We start from the raw sequence: 10,480 nt of genomic DNA on the forward strand, positions 1-10,480 counted from the left end.
TTCCTTCGGATTAGTTGCAGACTCGCCTTAATATTATTATTATTATTATGTTTCATTATTTTATGGGCCATCTCGTCACACTTTTCATGCTATTTTCCCGGACTTAAATCTGTTTTATTGCCCAGTTCAGGCTTGGTCCTTGGGGACCGCACACGTAGACCCGGTCACATAAAAACTTTTCTGGCTACTTAAGCCGTTGGCAAGCCGAAATTGTTGCCTAAATTATGCAACAAGGTGGCCGTAAAAACGGACAACCGTCCGGGGCATGTCAAACGGGGCGTATGTGTAATTAAGCATAAAACAGTGGATCAGCATTAGGGTCTCAAGTGCTTGGGCGATGAATTTTAAGGCAAAAGGGGTCTTAATAGAGAAAGTTTGAAGAAAAGTTTAATTTTATTTTAAGAAGAACTTGAAAGTGGAAAATGCTTTAAAAATAAAATAAACAAAATAAAACCTCTAGAAAGGTTAAAGTTCTTAAAGTTAATTAATGGTCACTAATTTCTCAGCCTAAAGGCATTAAAGAGAAGGAGATTATATTTTCCACATTTTCCTTTCCCTAAACAGCATATTTTACCCACTTTAAACTCCCTTTCGTTCAGCTCATATGTGACAACATAATTTGCTGTTAATGTACTTGGAACTTGGCTCTTGTCCACCTGAAGCTGACAACTTGGCCATAATACAGGTGAAACCAACACAGACTGGGTGACATTTTTAAGGTCCAGGCGACACATAATTAACCCAATTAGAATGTGTGTGTGTCAACGCTAAGCTAAATTTATGTGAATTTTTAATTATGCTCGGACGGCAAGAGGTGTCGTTGGTTGTCCACTGGCAACCGCAGACCAAACACCAAAACAGCAAACAACAAACGGCAAAAGGCAGGAGCAGGAGCAGGACCAAAAGGAGCAGCAGCCAGGAAAAAGCAGGACAAACGACCTGAACCCAAACGTTGGTTAAATGAAAAACGTAGTAAACTGTGCGCAAAACACCTGAGGATTCACCATGGCGACCGACAATGAGTGGCCAAGTGGCGTCTGCTGTTCCAGCTACTGAATAAGGCTCCTGATTCCCGCTCCTGTTCGCTCTCTCGCTGGCAGGATCTCATTGCCGTTGCTGTTGTTTTTGTAGTTGAGCAGCTTTGCCATTTCCGGGCGTGCCTTTTGTTTGCCACGTTTACCTTTTGGCCATTGTTGTTGCTGTTGCACTGAGAGAAAGGAGATAGAAATAATATATAAACTTAAAGAAATTCTTAAAAAATGGTTTTCTCAATGTTAAAAGTATTTGTTTTTTAATGACCAGTTCAGGATTTGTTCGTTATAAATGTATATATTTTTTCCAGTGTATCATAGTGCCGTTGTTGGTTTAACTGCATACTGCCGGGTGACTTTTTGTGTGCAGCAACCGCAACTAGAAAGCACACGCTTCCCATCCGAAACCTCTTTCCCTTTCCCCTGGAATATTCACCCCAAAGTCAGAGACTGGCAAAAGTTTTAAGCAAATGTTGCCAAAGTGTTTAACATTTTGTACGGTGTCAGGCGCTTCCTGTTTGTGCGAGAGTGAGTGCCTGTGTGTGTGTGAGTGTCTGCGTGCCAAGGCACCATGGGGACTTTTGGCCAGGACCAAGGACCAAAAGTCGGACCAGTACCCAGAATAGGCAAATGAACTCCACCTGGAGTCGGGGCCACAAACTGGTTAAACGTGTGGATAAATGTAAATTAAACTGAGCCTAGAACGGGGAGAACCCAGAGGAGTCTAGCCCCTTTGGTGGAAACAGATTGCATATTGGCAGGCTATGGAATGGAGTGGCATGGAGTTAGTTTAATTTTAAGTCCGATTTGCAGCAAATTGGGCATGCAGTAGATTGCCATGAGTAGTATGCAGGAGTATATTTTCCATGAAACTTGTTAGATGAATTGTTGGTAATAATTTTAATTTAAGGGAAGAGATTTTACCTTTTAACCTCTTAAAGATATTTGTGGTAGGAGTCCTATGTAGGCCCACTGTACAACTTTTAGCATAAGGTATAGATATAAGTCCCACTGTATGAAAAATTAAGAAACAACTTAACTGTAAATATTATCCATAAATACTGTTATCTCTTTCTATCAAGTAAGCTGTAAGAGATCGTTTTGGATATACATATGTCTATCTCGCTCACGGACAAGCGAAAGAGGATGAACAAGAATTGAAAAGACAGTTTCTGGCAGAGTTTCTGGCTCTCGAGAAAAGCTAATCAGTAGTGAGTTTTATACTATTTTATATTATAAAACCTTTGCGACAACCCTCTGAGTCACCAACTTCCGTAGTATGAGCCTGAATAATTTGCAAGCTTCCGTTCAATCTTTTCGCCGCCTCGTCAGCGAGAGTTTAGTCATATTTCTGGACATCCGGGTGCTGGATTTTGATTACCAGGTTATGGAATTTCATTAAAAAGTTGCGGGAATCGAAAGAGGGAGGGAGGTGTGTAACATCCAGCTTAAAGCTGGCTTCCAGGAGCTTGCGTGTGCTGGGTAAATGAAAAGCAGACGATTACAAATAAAATTTTATGAGGACAAAAGCCAGAGCATTAATTTCTATCAGGAAAGTCAAAAAGGTTGAGTGTCTGCTGGCCGGGAACGAGGAGACAAAGGCCAAGCCACGGAAGAGGTGTGGGTGCACTCCTCTCATGCTGCTTCCTCTGCTTTCCTATTTTTTGGTTCAAGGATAATCATCCGACATCGCGTGCTGTTGAAATTTAAGGAGTGTATGTGATTTTTATCATGCAAACAGCCGGAAAAAGGGGACCTCCCACCGACACCCTCAACCCCCTGTCGCGACCCTCATTCAAAGAAACGTGCTAAATGAGTAAGGTAAATGAAATTACCTGACCGAACACACCTCAAAAACAGAACGTGGAGGCGGGATGGGTGGCGAGTGTCCAGCTGTGTCCTGGTTGTCCTGCGTGCGTGTGCCCAACAGCGGAAATTACAAATTTGTCCGCTGCTAATGGATTTCCATTCGGGATTGCTTTTGCCATGCCGCCACTTTAAAGCTGCAACTTAAATAATTTTTGTTTTTTTTTTGTTTTGGGAAATCCTCTTAGCCGGATGCAGCTGCTTCTACTGTTGCTGCCACCCAAAATTAGCTGCAAAATTTATGTGGAATTGTGGTGGGCGAAAATTTTTGGCGAAAATTAAATTTTTGCCTGCTGTTGTCAACGCGCGGCGCGTCGTCATCGTCCTTGCCACAAAACGCTAACGACTACAAAATTGCAAGAAAATTACCCGTTAATGTCCAACATTTATGTCTGCCTCCCAAGACGCTCAACGAGGTGGAGGCGTCTCTTCGGCTCGGCTCTCTCTGTGTTTTGGCCTGGCCTCCTCTAGTTGGTCTAGTCTGCACTGGGAAAAATATTAAGAAATCTATGTAGTTTTGTAGGGAACGATTAAAGTAGATATGGATTTTCTCTTTCTCTAAACAGAGAATGAATTTATGCTATTTTCTATTATTTTCTTTCGGGAAATCTTACCTTATTATTATTTCTTCTAAGACTCGATCTCCTTAACATATTAAAGCTCTCTGTAGCAGGAGCAGAGAGTGGCTTCCAAGTCAGGGCCGCGTAATCGTGGCGGAATTTCGGGCGCAAATGCTTCTGTGGGAAAGGGGAGAGAGGTGAGGGAAAAATAAAATAACTGGCGAAACTATTATGGCCCTTGTGCTTATTACTCGCTGACATGCAAACACTAGCCTTCTCCCTTGCTCCTGCAGAGTCCTTCTTCTACTTTTTTTTCCCCTGTACAGTTAGAGTGCTATCATGTCCTGGGGGGCGAATGGTCGGTTGGCTGGCTGGTTGGGTGCTCCAAGGACAAGGACAATGTAGGAAATGTAGCAAAAGTCAGCAACTTCAACGCCAACTCACATGCCAACGTTTCTTTTGGTGGGTGGGTGGAAAACTTTAAGCAGACCTGCATTAAATATTCAACGTATTTTGGCATTTAATTTGCAGCACACAATAAATAATAACATGACACATAGCAGCCCCCGCCAACAGTTTATAAGCACAAATCGAATATCAACAGTGGCAGTAACAGTTGCTGTTGCTGTTGCACGAAATAAAAGTAAATAAAAATTGCTTTTCAACAAAACTTTCCGAACCTGACACACATGTCGAAGAGTCATTAATAATGAAGGTGGAAGACGTCGTTACTAGAGGGTTGGGTTGGGTTTGGGTTGGGGCATGATTCCTTAGCCACTTACATGCCAGAATCAAGTGGTCCAAAAAGAGAACACAATGAAAGGCGACGGCCACGGGGCCAGAAAGTCAACCCCGGGATGTCAAACTAAATTTATGCACCCACACACGCCATCGAGGAATGCGGGATGGCTAAAAGTGTTTTGTAGTTCGACTCCCCGCATATAATTTAACCAACCCCCTATGGATCTTACTCTCTCATTCCATCGATGGAGGTCCTGAAATTTGTGGTGCTGCCTGCAACTAATTTCAATATCATCAAAAATTAATTCCACTAATTCGATTACAGGAATTTGGCTTTAAGAGAGGGAGCGAAGCCTGGGGAATTCATTAATTTTTGAGGCAGTTTTTGTCTTCGTAGCCAGGATTTAATAGCAGTCGGATGAGGTGGCAATGGTGTGTTGGGATAGTCTGAAAAATGGTAATAGTTACGCTAATTTCTAGCTACCTATGTGAGGAAAAAGGTAAGAAACTTTTATTTACTTTAATAAATCAAACTATAACTTAATCTTTCTTGACCTTTACGGCTGATAAAATATTTAAACACTCTACATTTTTCTTCTCAGCAAATATTCTCAAGCAATTAAGTTTCATTCCATCAATGTAAACGCCTTAATTGAGTTTCCTATTTGAGTTCGGGTCCTGTGTTTGTTTATTCCACAAAATGTACACACAGTCATGTCGAAGGAAATCCAATTGTTCTTATGAAAGGATGTTACGTGTTCGTGTAACCAAAGTGAAGCCACAATCCCTTAATCGCATTTTTAAAGCTTCGCATTTAATTAGGTCTGAAAGAATAAACTCGATTCGAGATGAGAGGAACCCAAAACTGGCAAATTACGCACCACATTTGAGAAGCATTTTTAACGAAAATTAAATCTCCAGGTAAGAGAGTGGCGTACCCTGGTAGGGGCTTTCCCTCCTTTCGGCTTTTCATGTAAGTATTTCTTTTTATTTAATTTCGCTTTATGGCCTCAGCCGCACCTTATTTCATTCGTTCAGCTGGCATTGTGCAAATAAAGAAATGTTCATGTGTGAAAAGGAAAAACTGCGGCAGAGGGTGGTGTTTTCCTTTTCTGGGGAGTGGGAAGCCAAGGATGAAGCGCCAAAAGTCACGAAAACTCGCGCTTCTTTTGCCTTACACTAATTGTCTTTACTGTATTTGCGTGAGGGGTGGTGGCTGAAGGCTTTGGCGTTTGCATATATTTTACGGTTGTTTAGCTACACGTATCCCGCATACGGCAGTTGCCTTTTATAGCCGTCATTTCCGCCGGATCTCGGCGGAACAATCTGCCTTCCCCACTCTTAGCCGCAGAATTTACTTCAAAAATTTGTCGGCTAAATGAAATGCAAATTATTTTTCCCCACCTGAGCACCTGTGCATATATATTCAAGATTCGTAAATATATATATATCGTGCAATATGCTATTTGCATTATTCTCTTAATGATCAAAAATAAACTTTTAATAAGACTCGTGATTTGCACTTCCGTTGGCGTTGACTCAACACTAAAGTGTTTACTTACACATTGAGATTATTTTAGGAAGAGTTTATTATTGGGAATTAATTAAAAATAAATGTGAGTTTAATACTAAAAATATGTAAAAATTTATAAGTTGGTAAGCCAAAAATACGTAAATCAAATCAAATTCGATTTCTACTTCTGTTCCTAATACCCAATTTCCCCTCAGTGTACCTTTTGTATACAATTTTCCTTAGCATTAAGGTTGTGACACGCACTGTCTGTATTTAGGACATGCCAATCAAAAGCCTCCAACTGTGAGTAGCTCTGCGGGAAGACCCGTATAAGTGCAGTGACCGGAGTGGGAGTGGGAGTCGGCCGTTGGAAGTCAAAACCGTAGTCTTTGTCATTTCTCCGTTTGGCTGGCTTGTCATTCCCATTTCCATTTCCATTCCTTTTACCAACTCCGTTGTATTCCCAATGCCAATTAAATGCGGCTTTCACATTGTCATCCGGCCAAGACTTTTCATATATGACAATGCTTCCCCCCCGGGCAAGCCATAATGAGCTGGCCAGCAGAGCTGGCAAGGATATCGCCTGAGCAGGCGGCCTCAGCAGGCGGTCGCATGTCCTGCCAAAGTAAATTAATTGCAGGAGAGACCCTTGATCCCGTTTCCCTACACGTGCAACTTATGTGCAAATTAACATTATCATCAACAGGGACTGCTCGCTGGCCTGCTGGCTCGTGTCCTCCGCCTTCGCAAAACACTTGCACTCGTCCTGCGTAGATTAATCGGGCTGATTAACCACACGCAGCTAGCCAGCAGGAATACTTAGGGTAACTGGAACTGGCACCGGAACGGTAACAGGAAGACTTTCTCCTTGTTGACCTCCCCCGCTCTCTCGCTGTCCTGCCTATTCATTATGCAATTATTTCGAATGACTTTCGTAAGTGATATTTCCTTGGCTTTCGTGCGGTTAGGAAAATGCATTCATCAAGCCAAACGGGAATCCATTTAGGCCAAATGGGGTTAGTGCTGTTAAGCCAGCTGAGATGAATGGGTGAATGTATTAACAAAGTGGAATAGGGAAGAAATAACATTGTTTTTGACTGCTTAATTAAGGTGACTTAGGTATTAAGTAAAGAGAAGTGATGGCCTAAGTACAAATATTCACGATATTAGTTTATTATATTTTTAAGATTTTCGCAAACTAATCTTAAATTGTATTTACTTAATATAACTTAAATACTTATCCCAATTTATGACTTAAGCAATTCATAACAAAAGCTCCTCATAAACATTTATTTTCTAACAAAAAAAAATGGGCAATTAGAAACCAATAACAAATCAGTGCACAAGCCTCTTGAAGAAGATTTAATATCCACTTAGTTGATCGTAAAATATGATAATCGCGCCATTGAAGAGCCCATATATCAGCGCCAAGTATAATTTACAGTCATAACAATTAAGTCTTAAAAATGTTTCGCATATTTCAGCGCACGACATGAATTACAGTTGGGTCAATTTACAGCCGAATTCTCTGGACGCCATACAGCCAAGTATCAGCATGAAAGGTGGCCAGGGCAAAGCACTTTCGAAATCCCGGTGAGAATTTCTGGCCCACGGGCTGAGCCAAGAAGTCATGGGCCCACGAAATCCCTTTGGGCCAGAATGCGGCTTTCTTTCGAATGCATTAATTGAGGCAGATAAAAGACAGATTTATTGTACGTGCTCGAAGGGATCGTACTTCGAAAGGTTCAAATGGCTTTTGTTTTGGGGGAAAGTCCATTGAACTTTATTGGGAAAATCTAATGATTGGTATTGGTAGAATATGCTATAATATACCTCTTAATTTAGTCACTTTTAATAGATTTTCTCATTTAGACTAACTTAACAACCTTAAGAACTATATTTCTCATTTTTTCCTTTCTCTTCTTTGAGGAAGTTTAGTTTAAGTAATGGCAGCCAGCCAGAGCAACAACAACTAGGCCAGCCTAGACCAAATAAATAAAATCTAGACAACTAAATAAATTCTAGAGAATGTGCATAAAAAATTATTGGCCGCACGCATCAACGCAATGAACATAAGTACAGTAAATATCAAGCTAAGAGGGGGAACTTAAAAAATATTTAAAAAAAACTTAAAAATAAAATATCTTTAAAACTGTTTAAATAATTAGTGAGGGATCAGGATAATAAACAATAAACCGATTTATATAGTTAACAAAATTCGTTTTTTAGGCCAAACTTGTTCACCTTATCCAATAAGTACTATTTGCCTTCTTTTTTGGCATAGTCAGTCGCTTTTTTCCTGTTCGCCTGTTTGGCAATGAACCAAAAATACGTTTTGGCCAGCAGACACTACAATAAGACCAACAACAACTGATTTGTACAGGTGCGAAAAGCCTGTGATCATTCGGAGGTGAGGTGAACTCTGTTCTGCGATCGCGTCATCTCAACGAGTGCCCTTTTGGTGGCGCCTGCTGTTGACTCTCAAGAAATCCCCCAAAAAAAGAAAACGTAGAGGAAAACGATCTTATTTACGTCTTGGGTCATTCGTTGTTCTACGAAATGGATGGCAAATGGAAGGGGAGGGCCAATGGAAAGTGTGTTTTGTATTTGCTGACCCCTTACACCGCTGCTCCTTGGCTTCTAATTATTGTTTTAGTGAACAATGCGCTTGTGTGCTTCTCTCCTGTTGTTTTTTTTTTGATGATTTTTCACTATGGGATTTTTATTTATGTTTACAGTAGTTTTGGGTATACTTAAAAATAACAATTTTCTAGTTTTTATATATTTTTATAAAAATTTTTGATTAAATATTACAATAATAGGTAGAGATTAGTCGATTTATTTGGTAAATTACAAGAAATCTTTTTTCTTTACCCAATTTCAATTTGGATTTTCCCAATGTCAAAGTTTTCTTTTGATTTGAGAACATTTTGAATGAAAAACAGCAACGGATGCTCATTGTTGTTGCAAATTGTAATTGGCCAGGGGCGGTAATATAAAAATAATTTCCTCTCGATTCTATGAACAGAGGAAAATATATAATTTGATTGAATCAAACGAATGGCCACATACTCACTTATAATTGAGTCACATAATTTGGTTTATCATTTAATGAGACGAAAAATATTTCTTTCTATTAATTATGAAGTTGAATGCTGTCAACATCATATTATAAAAATAATTAACTAACTGAGTTTATATGCATGATTACATTTTAATGGTTATTTTTTATATTTTAATAATGAATTAAAAAGTTTTTGGTAGAAGAAGACTATTTGTTTCCTTTAAAAAAATAAAACATACATTTTAAAATATTACAGATTTTACCTCCTTGTAATAGTAAGTACTTCATAGAAGTATTTATTTTTAATTTTTTAAATATTAATTTAAGTTTTAGCCTGAGTTCTCTTTTTTTCCTGATGAAGTCACCTTTGCCTTCTTTCATCTTCAACTTAATCTTCAATTACAAATATTAACTTGATTGAGATTGCTCAACGCACGCACCGTTAGGCCACGCCCACAGTGTGTCAAACACGCTAATTTACTGTTACATTATTTATACACACACACACACATACAGCTTACACATACTCACAGAGACATACATACGATGGCTATGTAGAAGCGATAAAACTGAAAGGTTGTCACTTTGGCAGCGTTAGGCGGTCGCTCGTGTTGGTTGGGATAGGCAATGGTGTTGGTAATTGGGTGGCAAGGGGGCTGGCCAAGGGGGCGATGGTGCTGTGTGGGGGGAGGGAAGGCAAAGAAAAACAACGAAGAACTCGGCGAATGGGACAACAGGGCGCATGAGCAATGTGTGTTGGCAACATTTACGAGTATTGCGAATGCAACATGTTGACAAAGTGGAATGTAATTTTAGGAAGGGAAAGATTTGTTAAATAAATTAGAATTATTAGAAATTATTAGGGTACTTAAAGAACTGCTGAAATAAAATTTAATTTAATGTTATTATTTTTTTGAAAAAAATACTTTAAATTTGTTTAATTGGCTTAATTACAAGTTGATTATAAAACGTTTTATTTAAAAAATAGCTTTATAAATATATAAAAAATTGACCATTACTACGTAATACTGCGTAAGTTAATTATTACTTAAGAAAAATGTCTAAAAAATGGTTTAATTTTAAAAAGAATAAAATTAAAAAATGAATGAACAATCCAAAATATGATCACTAAGCCAAGCATCTTAGATTGTATTTTTGCAGCTTAAAAAACTTTACTTATTAATTAAGTTAATTTTCATAACAACTTTAAACCTAAGTTTATTCAAAAATTCCTAAATATTTATGACTTCAAGGACTCGCTGCGAATGAAATCCACAAATTTTCCCGCCAATTGCAGGCCAAGCCGAAGTACCTACAAACAAACGCTGGCAGACACACACACACACACCCACATACACTCTCTAACAACAACCCCGAAAAACCACAAAGCAAACAGAGGGGTTGGGGGGTGGTGTGTTCTGTGAACAGATAGAAGGGGAGTGAGGGGTACATCCATTCGTCTGACGTTTGGTCGTAAGGCGTAAAATCTGCAAAGCTCAACACTGAGACCAAAAGCCGGTTTCCCCCAACTTCCCCTCCACCGCACTCTAGAAACCTCCCTGCCTCCACTGTTATTTACATTTTGTTTTGCCGGCTTTTCCTCACGAACCGAAGTATCCGACAGATACACGAACCCAAACGAGCGGAAAATCCGAAAGATACCCGAGCCTTTGGCCAGCGATTCGGGGCTGGCTTTATTTTCCGA

Source organism: Drosophila eugracilis, unplaced genomic scaffold, assembly GCF_018153835.1.
Source record: "Drosophila eugracilis isolate 14026-0451.02 unplaced genomic scaffold, ASM1815383v1 contig_2088, whole genome shotgun sequence".
Classification (NCBI taxonomy): Eukaryota; Metazoa; Arthropoda; class Insecta; order Diptera; family Drosophilidae; genus Drosophila; species Drosophila eugracilis.